Below are 12348 nucleotides of genomic sequence, written 5' to 3'. Positions count from 1 at the left end.
TGTTGACATGACTCAAAGCCTTTGATGTCTGCGGGGTACATACAGACAGGCACTCCAAGGCTTCTGGGTTTAATTAGGATCTTTTACAGCATGCATTATTAATTACATTTAATAGAGCTTAAAACACAACAAAGCATTTTACTATTCCTGAACTAATGGAGCACTTACTGCCGGCCTTTTCCTAGAGCGAGCGAAAATTTAAATCCTAATGATTTTCACGTTCTGCCCTCAGTCATAATCAATTAGCGGAGTAAGGGCTGAATCGATTTTTGCTCACGTTGTTTTTTTTTACAATGAATCATCTGAGCAGAGATAGAAGGAGAGGCAGACAGAAAAAGCCTCAGTCACTCCAGTCTGGGAAACAACTTATATTTTTTCATTTTTTTTCAGTCAAGTTATGAACAATAAATGTTGGACCAAGGAGGCTGATTGGATACTGAATGATCTTTTGTAAAGCAAACAATTAAAGGAAAATAGTTACAGGGGTCTTCTAGAATGCTAGTAGACCCCTGTATATATATATATTACTGTTTTCACTTTTATCCTGTTATCCTTTTCCCATCTCTGTGCATTGGTGGTCTTCTCCAGCCCCATTTACTTAGGCTACGTACACACGTGGAATAATTATCATTGGAAACGAACGACTAACGGCCGTTCGTCTGATAATGGTTAACAAAACAAGTGCACAATGTCTGGCCAACCACGCCGTTGAGCGAGTAAGATCGCTGGAAACAAACGATCGTCCCGGCGGATCTGATTGGGCAATGAACGTTCAATATCTATTGGGTGTACGGTCGTTCAGTGATCATGGATTGTTCTGCAGTACACTTTCTCCTGTACAAGTCACGTAATGCATTGTTCAAATTATCGTATTTAGTGTGTACAATATTGGTGGATCATATTTGAATGATCGTATCGTTACAAATTTGTACACAATACGATCGTTTAAAATAATTGTGCATAACCATTGATCGGTCGTTAATCCTTTGTTTTCTAATGATAATTATTGTACGTGTATACCTAGCCTTACTTTGTTGGGCACAGCCCATGGATGGTGGTCTTTGGTGGTTGGGACATACTTTGGCTTTGAGACCTGGGCTGCCAAAGTGCCATGTGCCGTCATTGGATGTCCTTCCTGGGGAAAACATACGGTGATGGAAAGTTCTGCTTTAGATGCTTTTTATATCCTGAGATATCAGTTAATCTGTAATCTTAGCCTTGTTAGCCAGCAAAGGATGGCATTCTATTAATATGATATAGAATGAGGATAATGTAACATCAATAGATGATAATATGATATAATATGAGGGTAATGTACCATGGAATAATCATAATATGATATAGAAGGAACCTAATGCAATTTCAGATGAGGATAATGTGATAGAGAATGTGGATAATTGCTGGTAGGAGGCTTTTACTGGAAGTTCTCAATGATCTGTATGGAGACACACCACCATTCTTTTTGTACCTACTTTACACTTAGAGCAAGTCCTTCTTTTATTATTCAATTAGCTCACCTAGAAAGACTCTGAGGTTTAGCTATTCAGGATCAAGGGCAATCTGCCTGTTATATGGTGCTTGTCAGAAACTTCTAGGTGTCAGATTGTCCACCTCTAATCCCAGAGGTTCATTGCTATTTAAATGCAAAGAGTGCAATGTAGGGGGAAACTGGCCATTCAATGGTCCTGAAAACAAACAAAGAAAACAGTAGGAAGGTTTTCTTTTGTACTAAACTGCAGGGCATACCTGTGAAATACACATAGTAATGTATCAGATTTGTGATTGAAATAGATTTTCATGCAGTAAAATGCGTAAAGAGGTCTTCTCAATAACCATGGGTAGTTTAAACAGAAATTCCTGATGTGTTACAATATACAACAAAAGTACAAAATAGGAATGCATAGTTTTAGACTATTCTTAGACTTTTAGTAAATTTCAGTATTGTATTACATGATTAACCGCACTTTCATCTGCTCCCATCCGGAACCATTTTGTGCAGCCATTTGCATGCGGTTGCATTTGCATTGGGGTTGCAGCATTGTTCCTGCTCTCTGGATAAAGTTATATGAGTTGGTTCATGTTATATGATTGTAGTTTTGATCCACCTCTCAGTAAGCAAGGGACTTGGCTTATTTTAAGGAAAACAAACCCAGTGTTATGGCTGATATATCACATTGCATTAGGGATAAGTTGTTAGGAACTCCCTCCATCTACTGATCCACTATACCCTAAGACTCTCTTTTTGGCTAATGTGAGACTGACATATCCAGTACTTGTTTCACTGATTATAAAATTCCATGAATCACGTTCCTGATGAAGTGATACATATTTACGCGAAACACGTTGAATTATATGTAATTATGGAAGTAGAACTAAATCATATGTATTCATGGAAATAATTATAACTTGTACAAATATTATTTGTTAATTTGTTTTATAAGAAAATAAAATGTTATAACTATTTTGCATAAATAAATTATTTTTTTATGTCTATTTGAGAATTTAAAGTCCCACTTTTGGTTTTTGTCATAGCTGTATGTTATTGGATGTGGCTTTGTCTAAATAGTGGATGGGTGACTCTATTTTATGTTTTCATTGTTCCTAGAAAATACATATTGCTTCTGGTTGGCTGATTGCTTCTCCACATCTGGAGGAAGAATTGAATCGCCTCTGCTTCTATTGAACTGTATAGGAGCATTTGGGAACCTCTTGGTAAAGGTGTTTGCACGCAGTTCTGTTTGCGTTGGGGTTGCAGCATAGATCTAGACTCAACATGTTGCTTCTAGCCATATGGTTGCTTTTCCTCCTCTGAAGGAAGGACTGACACATGACTACAAACGCAAGGGTAACACATGTAAGTGCATTGACCTGTGGTGCGGACTGCTGCTACAAAAGGCATAGCAGTAGTTTTGAACCGCAGATCTGAGAGGAGTCTTGGGATAGGTTCAGATCTACCATGGGATCCCATGGGGCTCACAGTGGCTGGCACGCTTGCAGCTGCTTAGTGACTCACACTGTAGAGTTGGTTCTTAAAGAACCAGGATCTGCCCAATTGACAGCTGGCGGCAGTGAGCGGTACCGGTACAGCTCACTGCTGCCCCCAATTATTGTCTATGGGGTTGCCACAGGGAGAAGATACATCTAGCGTCTCCCCCAAGTCAGCGGTTCACTACGATGAGAAAGCAGTAACAGCATCCTAACCTCATGGCTAATGTGAACCTAGCCCTAGTTTCATCCCCAGTGATCAAAATGCAAAAGCAAATCACAAGGTCTGAGGCTACAGCAATGGCTGATCTAGATCTGAACAGGTTACATCAAATTTGCAGCATAAAACAATTTAGCCAAAATGCTAATTTCCTCCTAATTAACTTCAATTTCTCTATTTCGTGTATTTTTGACCAATTTAATTTTTTGTTCAGTGACATAAACCTACACTCCTCTAAATCTGCAAACAAAAAAAATTTTTTATCTTGAGATGTCTATGGATCTATCAGGTAGGAGGTGAAGCTCAGTAAAGTAATTATTTTTCCATTAATGACCCACGTAATCCCCAGCTGCCAGGTTGTCAATACTCCTGGAGTCACTGAACCAGAAGGAACATGCAGCAATATACTCTGCTCTAAAACACTGTAATCGTGCCTCACAAGTGACAGATTCTCTTTATTTCTGACCTCTTTATGCCATGTCTCTTGCTGTCTGGTGCAGGGATTTTTAGGGTGTTCACCTTCATTATATGACTCTGTTTCCAAAACATGAGTTACGAGGAGTGGCTCCGCTTTTCTAGTAAACAGACCTCAGAACCTCTTAATAATTAAACATGCATTTAATAGGTGGGGATGACATGAACCTAACTAGCAATCAATACGCCCTAATTAGGGTGCTCCAAAATAACCTCTCAATGCTGAAGAGAGAGAAGGAAGTATTGTTTGCCGGAGAAGATATTATCCCCGGGGAGATGTAATGCTCCAAGCAGACATGAGTGCAGCCATTACCAGGCCATCCATCTGTCTGTAGAGTCGCAGGGATCAATGTCTGATGTACTGAGGTCATTAGGATGAGTGCTATGTGCATTGGCTATAACTGGCTCATATAGTAACTGCAGGTTTACCCCTTTTATGAGCTCAGAGCAGTTTTGAAGTTTGAGGAGGACTCTATGTCTTTGGAAACAAGATGACAAGATGACAAAGCCAAAAAAGTTAAAGCCAAAATTGAATAAGGAAATTAGTATTTCCTCTAAAAAAGAATTTTTCAGATTAGGAAAAAACCCATTGTGTAGCTATAGCTGTGCATTTATATACAGGCACCTCTTGTGCGATTTGGTGTTGTGTTAATGTTAAGGTCTTATTTTAACTCACTACCTACTTTTCTGGCTACAAGTCCCCTTTTTATGTAGACACTTTGTTCCTGATTTATTAAAGCTCTCCAAAACTAGAGAAGATAAATATAAAGGGAGAACCTGGGAGATCCAGCATACCTTAAAATCATTTGCTATTAGTTATCAAATGTTTTCAGTCCTGGATCAGATCTCTTTCGCTGTATCACCCAGGTTCTTCCATGATAGCCTATCTTCCTCAGTGTTGGAGAACTTTAATAAATCAAACCCATAGTTTTGAATGTAATGCAGGGATGCTGGTAATTATGGCCTGATATCTATTGTTCTTCCTACTTTAGGAGGCCACGTGGTCACAGCTGACTAGTCCACCCACTTGTTTAATTCAGAGAAAGTAAATGAACTGTATTGTGATGCACCTATAGCCAAGGGCCTGGGGTGCTAAAACACCTAGTGAGCGCTCTGTTGGTGATCAGTCCTGGGGGAATGGGGGTTGTAAAGGTTGTAATGATCACCATTTATTGTATGGGAATATTGTTAGTCTGTATTCCTTTTTGCTATAGTATATCTTTGTTCCCTGAGCCAGGCCACAGTAACTAAGTGGAAGGAAATCAGAGGGGTAAAGAAAATACCTTACTGGCTTGTGGTATTTATTACTTTTAGTTCCCAGGTCTGTTCATTGATTTGGGCTAACATCAGGACAGTGTGGGCAGACCTTGGATGCAAGGATAGGGGTGCAAAAAGTGCAGGACCTGCAGCCTATGCCAATGAAGTGGTTCACAGATCATAGTAGGGGTGCACTTTTGGCCTTTGAACCTTGGATGTTAAGAGATCTTATCCAAGCTTAAGTTAATGTTAACAATGTGCTATCATGCATTAAGGCTCATGGTGTTAAGGCAGCTCATTAACTTTGAATGGGCTGGCAAATAGAGATTTTCTGGGATAATCTTAACCTTCCTCCTAAATCTCCACCCCTCTCTCCCTGTAACTCATGGTTAGCATTAAAAAAATATTCTAAAACCCATTTCTACTCCAAGCAGCAGTCATGTGATGCTCTATCCATAGATGAGGGTGCTTTGGGTGTCCATGTCATGGACTGGGTGATGTGAACAATTTAGATTGGCCATCAAGCTGTAGGACAGCAAATTATCTTTAGAATGCAGATTCTGCATTGGTGAGATCAGATAGAACTGAGAGGTGGGGTTCATATTCTTTGCCAGTCAATAAACAGAAAGTGAAGCTTTGCCCCTGCCCACCTTGATCCAACATATATTGGCACAGTGCCAAGCATTATTCTTTGACTAAATATATTCACAGGCTCTCTGTGTGAACAAACAAACAGGGGAGCTACAGCTGGGGTCACTGGGATTTGGGGAGCTCGCGCATATCATTGACAGAAAGTTCTGTCCTCCAGCTAAAGGAAGAAATAAAGATGGCGGTGCCCAATGATCCTCACATGTATAAGTGGCCACTCTATTGTGCTTTTGCTACTCCAAATGAGTATGGAGAACATAGCCAGGCTGGTTTTAGATATGGTTGGTTTAGGGTGTTTTAGGTTTGCTTTAAGCCATGGGATTTGGGGAACCCACTGAGATCATTTACAATAAGCTTATCCTCCAGCCAAAGGAAGAAGTAGAGATGGCGGTGCCCATTGATCCTCGGATTCATAGGTGGCCACTCTATTGTGATCTTGTCACCCTAAATGAGAATAGAGAACATAGCCAGGCTGGTTTTAGATATGGTTGGTTTAGGGTAGTTCAGGTTTGCTTTAAACCAAAGGGAGCCACAGCAGAATTCGCTGGGATTCGGGGAGCCCACTGAGATCATTAACAATAAGCTTATCCTCCAGCCAAAGGAGGAAGTAAAGATGGCTGTGCCCTTGATCCTCAGATTTGTAGGTGGGCACTCTATTGTGATCTTGACACCCCAAATAAGTATGGAGAACATAGCCAGGCTGGTTTTAGATATGGTTGGTTTAGGGTAGTTCAGGTTTGCTTTAAGCCAAGGGAGCCACAACTGAAGTTGCTGGGATTTGGGGAGCCCACTGAGATCATTGACAATAAGCTTATCCTCCAGCCAAAGGAATAAGTAAAGATGGCGGTGCCCATTGATCCTCAGATACATAGGTGGGCACTCTATTGTGATCTTGCCACCTCAAATAAGTATGGAGAACATAGCCAGGCTGGTTTTAGATATGGTTGGTTTAGGGTAGTTCAGGTTTGCTTTAAGCTAAGGGAGCCACTGCTGAAGTTGCTGGGATTTGGGGAGCCCACTGAGATCATTCACAATAAGCTTATCCTCCAGCCAAAGGAGGAAGTAAAGATGTCAGTGCCCATTGATCCTCAAATGCATAGGGGGCCACTCTATTGTGATCTTGTCACCCTAAATGAATATGGAGAACATAGGTTGGTTTTAGAATAATTTTAGGGCAGTTTGGGTTTGCTTTAAGCCTATTCCGGCCAGAGCACCAGGCATTCATATGTTTTCACTGCCTGCCATCACGGAATAAAATTAATAATACCTTAAACTGACAAACCTTATTTACAAAACTAATCATAATGTGAAAGTAAAATAAAACACCTTGCTTCATTTCACAATTCCAGTTCTGCTAAACTATCATTATCTGTCTTTGTGACCTGCAAATGGAAATGATGATAGAGTGCATGTGGAAAGTGTTGTTTTGTAAATAGCCGCACATTTCGGCTGCGTACAACCATAATTATCTCTTCTCCAACACATACAGGGAATGAGTCACATGCTGGATGTATTGACACAGGGATTGGTAATCAATGAGTGTTTTGTCTCCAGCTTCATTTTCCATTCTTAATTTTATTGCCGCACATGGCGGGAGTGGTAAACATGTTTTTATCTTTCACCTTGGTACTGTATCAGCGAGTTAATGAATGACAAGGAGTACAGTGTGATTGCAGTATCATGGTCAGGGGCCGCCTACATCAGCATTGTTACTGTTGGATTGCCCAGACAAAATGTACAAAAATTGTACTTCTTGATGCAAAAAAACTCCTTTTGGTAATTCTGCAATTTTGTGAATATGAGGAGCATTGCCCAAAGTGTTACCAGAGTAATATTGACCAAACATTTTACAGGATCAGATTTTACATACTGCAGAAAAAGAGAAAAGTGATGAAGCCCACTTAGCAGAAAAATGAGCATCTAGCTTAGTCAACTACATTCAACTTCATCTCATATAGTGCTGGGCTTTCTTATCAGAAACCCCTGCAAGCTTTGCAAACTAAAGACCCTTTCAGACCCATGTAAAACTGCATGGTTTGCTGTTCCTGGGCACACAACAAACTGCTGCTGTGTAGCTGGGAGAGGCAAATCCTAAAGAGCAGCGACATTTACACATAGCGGTGACTGCATTGCAAATCCTAAACAGCCAACGTGTGGCCAAAAGCGACCATGCTGCGATCTGCTGCAGATGTTAAAAAAGATTCCTGTCTAATCCCATTTACCATAATGGTTTGACTGGGACCATGGTTGAGAATGTGTCAGGACGCTGAGGCTCACCATGGGTTTGAAATGGCTCCAATTGTCATGGATGTGTTAAATTTATTTGTAAAATGTTATTTTATTATACAAGTGATGAATGCAGGATATAAAAGATATAAAAATACCAAAACAATTATAATTTCCTTTGTCTATTAATCTTCTTCTTTATCCAGGTCATATATCGTATAGCTAAGGCTATGTACTCACGTGCAACAATTATCATTGGAAACAAATGATTAACGACCAATCGTCTGATAATCCTTAACAAAAAAAGTGCCCAACGACACCGATGAACGAGGAATGTGGCTGGAAAGGAACAACTGTCCCGGTAGATCTGAATGGGCGATGATCTTTCGCTATCTATTGTGTGTATAGTCGTTTAGTGATCGTGGATTGTTCTGCAGTACATGTCACTTCTTGCATCCTTAAAAAGATCATATCTAGTGTGTGTACATTATTGGTGGATTATTTTTGAACAATTATATCGTTACAGCATGTACAGAATTGTGCACAATACAATCGTTCAAAATAATTGTGAATAATCGTTGATCGGTCGTTAACGATAATTATTGCACTTGTGTACCTATCCTTATAGTCATTGGTCATTCATCTAGACTTGTTCTGTAAAGTTGAAGACTTTTCACAGCTTACCCAGGTGTCAGGACCATACCCCAGATAGGCAGCACAGATATTTTAACCAAGTCTCCATAGAAAGTTACAAGGCAGATATTGATTGCCAAAGAATAGAATAAATGTGCATGATCAGGTTTTTAAGACTATGGAAGGTGCGTATACCTTCCATACAAGAAATATTCCCTATATTGTCAACACTAGTACTTCCAGGTATGGAGGAGCATGTTACTGGGCTGAACGGCCCAAACCTAAAGGGAATCATAACTTACGGGCTCCTGATTACTTAACAGGGCCAAATAGAAATTACTGGTATGGGTTACATAAAACTACATGGATTACACACAGGTTTCATTTCAAATAAAGTCTACAAAAATATTATCTATGTGTGTAATACGTGCTCTCTCAAAATGCATGACACATTCCTTGTCAATGCAACATTCCATTGTTCTACTGAAGCGTACCCTCAATATTCCCTGCCAGAGACAACTGATAATGTTTAATGAATACAACCTCTGTACTGGCTGCACCTCCTGGTAGAATGAAACTGTGGCCAGCTTCAAACATCTGATTACTCTCTCTTTAGTCAGTGAAATATAATGTGAAAATAGGAAATAAAGCCACAAATGTGAATAGGGGGGTGACTCATTCACAATAAGCCTTGACATTTTTTTCTAGCTTACTATTGTCATATCCAGCTTGTGTCACCTTGTAGGCATCTATGTGTTTTACATCGGGATTCTGCAATGAGTGTGCCATTTATCACTCAGTGCCAATCATCCCAACCCACAGCCAGGGGTGAAATATTATATTAAAGATCTAGTACACCTTGGGGGAAAGTCCTTGGTGATGAAATGATTTGGTTGTAGCTTCAGGAAGTTGGCCATTGTAGAGCCATTGTAGAATATTCAGATTTGAAGGCTTCATTGGACTGTCCAGCTTTAGCCATAAACAAGAATGTCTGTCTTATACAAATATTTCAGATTATGCCTATGCCGAAGCTACGTGAGGTTCTCTAATATTAGAGCAGCAATTATTGGACATGGCCATCTAACTGGTCTGATTATTTTCTCCACTGAGATCTTCTAACCAGTACAGCGTGATCTGGACATATTATTCTAATATTTACAGGGTTGATACGACCATAATTTATTGTTTATCTATAAGTTATATTGTATATATATTGTTTGGAGTCATCTTCCTGCAATTCATTTCCTGTTCACCACGGAGTTTACGGTAAACCTGAAAATCTTTGTGTGTTCCAGCTCCTCCACAGTCATATCCTCTACACTTCCCTTCCTTCAGACCATCCACCCAATTTTCCAGCACGTACGGACCTATGTTGGACTGTATACATAATATATCTGTATATAATGCTCACTATCATACTCCCTGCACTCATCTCCTGCACATGCTGCCTGCTGTCATACCCTGTGCAATCTTGCATATGCTTCCCAATTTTATACCCTCCACACTCCTATTCATCTATTGCCCACCAATATACCCTCCACACTAATGGTGTTCTTGTGTGTGGAGTTTGGATGGATGGAGATGGGTGTAGACTCTGTCCCAGTGCACAGCTCTACTCCAATCTCTCCTGCACATAATTCTCATGTCATACTTTCAATTTTCCTTCTATGCTAACCACTAGTATAGCCTACATAGTCCTCTACTTCACATACTCTCCACTCCTACAACTGACTTCCTCACTCATAACCTCATCACACACACGGCTCCAAGACTTTTCTAGAGCTGCCCCCGAGGAATGGTCTTCCTCGTCCTATTCGGCTTGCTCCTACTTCCTGCTCATTTAAAAGAGCACTCAAATTCCATTTTTTTCGAAACTTGCCTACTCGTCTTCTTTTGTCTTTTGAAACCCTCACTACTTCCCACCACTACAAATCCCCCCTCCTATTCTGTGGTAATTCCCCCACCTCTTAGATTGTTAGCTCTTCGGGGAAGGGTCCTCTCCTCCTGTGTCTGTATTCGTCTGTCATTTGCATCTCCTATTTAATGTACAGCGCTGCGTAATATGTTGGGGCTATTTAAATCCTGTTTAATAATAATAATACTGCACACTGCTGTAACACCCACACTCTTCTCCTGCACATAATTTGCATTGCTTTCCTCTACATTGTAATTGCAATCATACCCTCCTCTCGCCTCCATGCAAACACTGCCTATGGTCATGCCACGTCCATACATCCCTTCCTTTTCTTCACATTCTGCCTCTTGACATACCCTCCACACTTCTATTGCATGTACGATATATGTCAAGACTGAGCCTTTGCAGGGCGTTAAAGTACTCTTGCCAGGTCAAAAAAGTTTGGCACAAAAATAATTACCTCTCTCTGACTATGATGCTTCATTTAAGAGGAATTCTCATCTGAAGTCTTTTAAAAAAAGAATACATTAGAGCAGTGTTTCTCAACCTGGGTTCCTCCAGAGGTTGCTAGGGTTTGCAATGAGCAGTTTGTGTCTTTAATTATCTTTTTGGCTATCTGTAAAGGGTGAATTCTGCTCAATGGCCATCGTTGTAAGAGGAATTCTTCCTACTGCCCTCCACACTAATGTACTGTGATCCATGGATAAGGTTAATATAGAAAAGGTTCCTTGGAGATTCTAAAGCTTTTTGAAGGGTTCCCCATGTAAAAATGCCCAAAAAAACTGCTTTAGGAAGTGCTGATCTGCAAGCAGCATAAAGATTGGTCCATTCTTAAAGTGGAACTAAGATTTCACACCTAAAAATTGGGATCAAGCAGAATTTTTTTTTTGCAAAAAGGACAGATGATGTTCCTTCTCCAATAAAACATACTTAGATGCCTGTTTGCAATTTCCTTTTTGAAATACACTGAGCTGTGCATGAGCAGTGTAGGATGCACAAATCTGCTGGGTATCCTAACACCCCAATGGGCTGCCGGGAATGAATGCAATCCTGTGCACTTATAGATTTGTCATTATGGCTTGGCCAATCAAGATGGCTGAAGACCCAACATCTAGAAACAGACCGGGTGAAGATAAAGGTGTTCATAACAGATTGAGGACAGGTGAGTGTAATTTAAAAAATTGCGATAAGGCAGGCAAGTTTGTTTTATTGCAGAAGGAACATCATCTTCATTTAAATTGGGAAGGTTTAGTTCTGCTTTAGGGGCAGTAGGGTGTCTTTGTCTCTAAAGGAATGTTTTTGGTCCTTTCCCAGATACGTTTTACCACTTGCCAATGAGAGGACTCTTACTGGCCATAGAGTCATTCTCATGGGACAAGTGCTGTAGGTGGGAGAATAGAGACATTTAATTAAGCTATACTCCCCTAACCAGCAGCGCGGTAGTGTCCACAAGCTGCTCCACTGACCCCACCATCTTTGCACGATCTTCTTCTGGGTAATATTATTGTAATTCCATTGCAATGTAGTTTCATTCATCTGGCCATAAGCCAAAACTGTACATTGAACTTCATATGCAGAGCTCATTGTACATTGGAAAGGAGATCTGGACTGGCAGGTCAGAATCCATTACTCCAAAAGTGAGATCTTATGATTCTTCTGCCTATTCACAGATAATAACTTTCTAGTTCAATGTACCACTTTAACGTGAAGCATTAAGCGATAAAACAAGTGGCTGTGCATTTGGCTGACACACAGTTGGCACCAATACGACTGAACTTTGTTCTGTGTGTCTTACTGGGAGTGCCCTTAACAAGTACTGACTCCAGCTATTTACACCTCTGACCTGACTTCACTGTCTGCATTTTGTTCTGTCTGACTCTGCCTCATTTCACCTCATTATTCCTCTGCAGCCATGCAGAACATTGTGCCGAATCCTCGGGAGGCTGCAACTGGAAAACACCTCTTTGTTATATAATTATTGTTATTATGG

This window comes from Pyxicephalus adspersus, chromosome 1 (genome assembly GCF_032062135.1).
Source record: "Pyxicephalus adspersus chromosome 1, UCB_Pads_2.0, whole genome shotgun sequence".
Taxonomy (NCBI): Eukaryota; Metazoa; Chordata; class Amphibia; order Anura; family Pyxicephalidae; genus Pyxicephalus; species Pyxicephalus adspersus.
The sequence above is the reverse complement of the archived record's forward strand: the minus strand, read 5'-3'. Positions refer to the sequence as shown.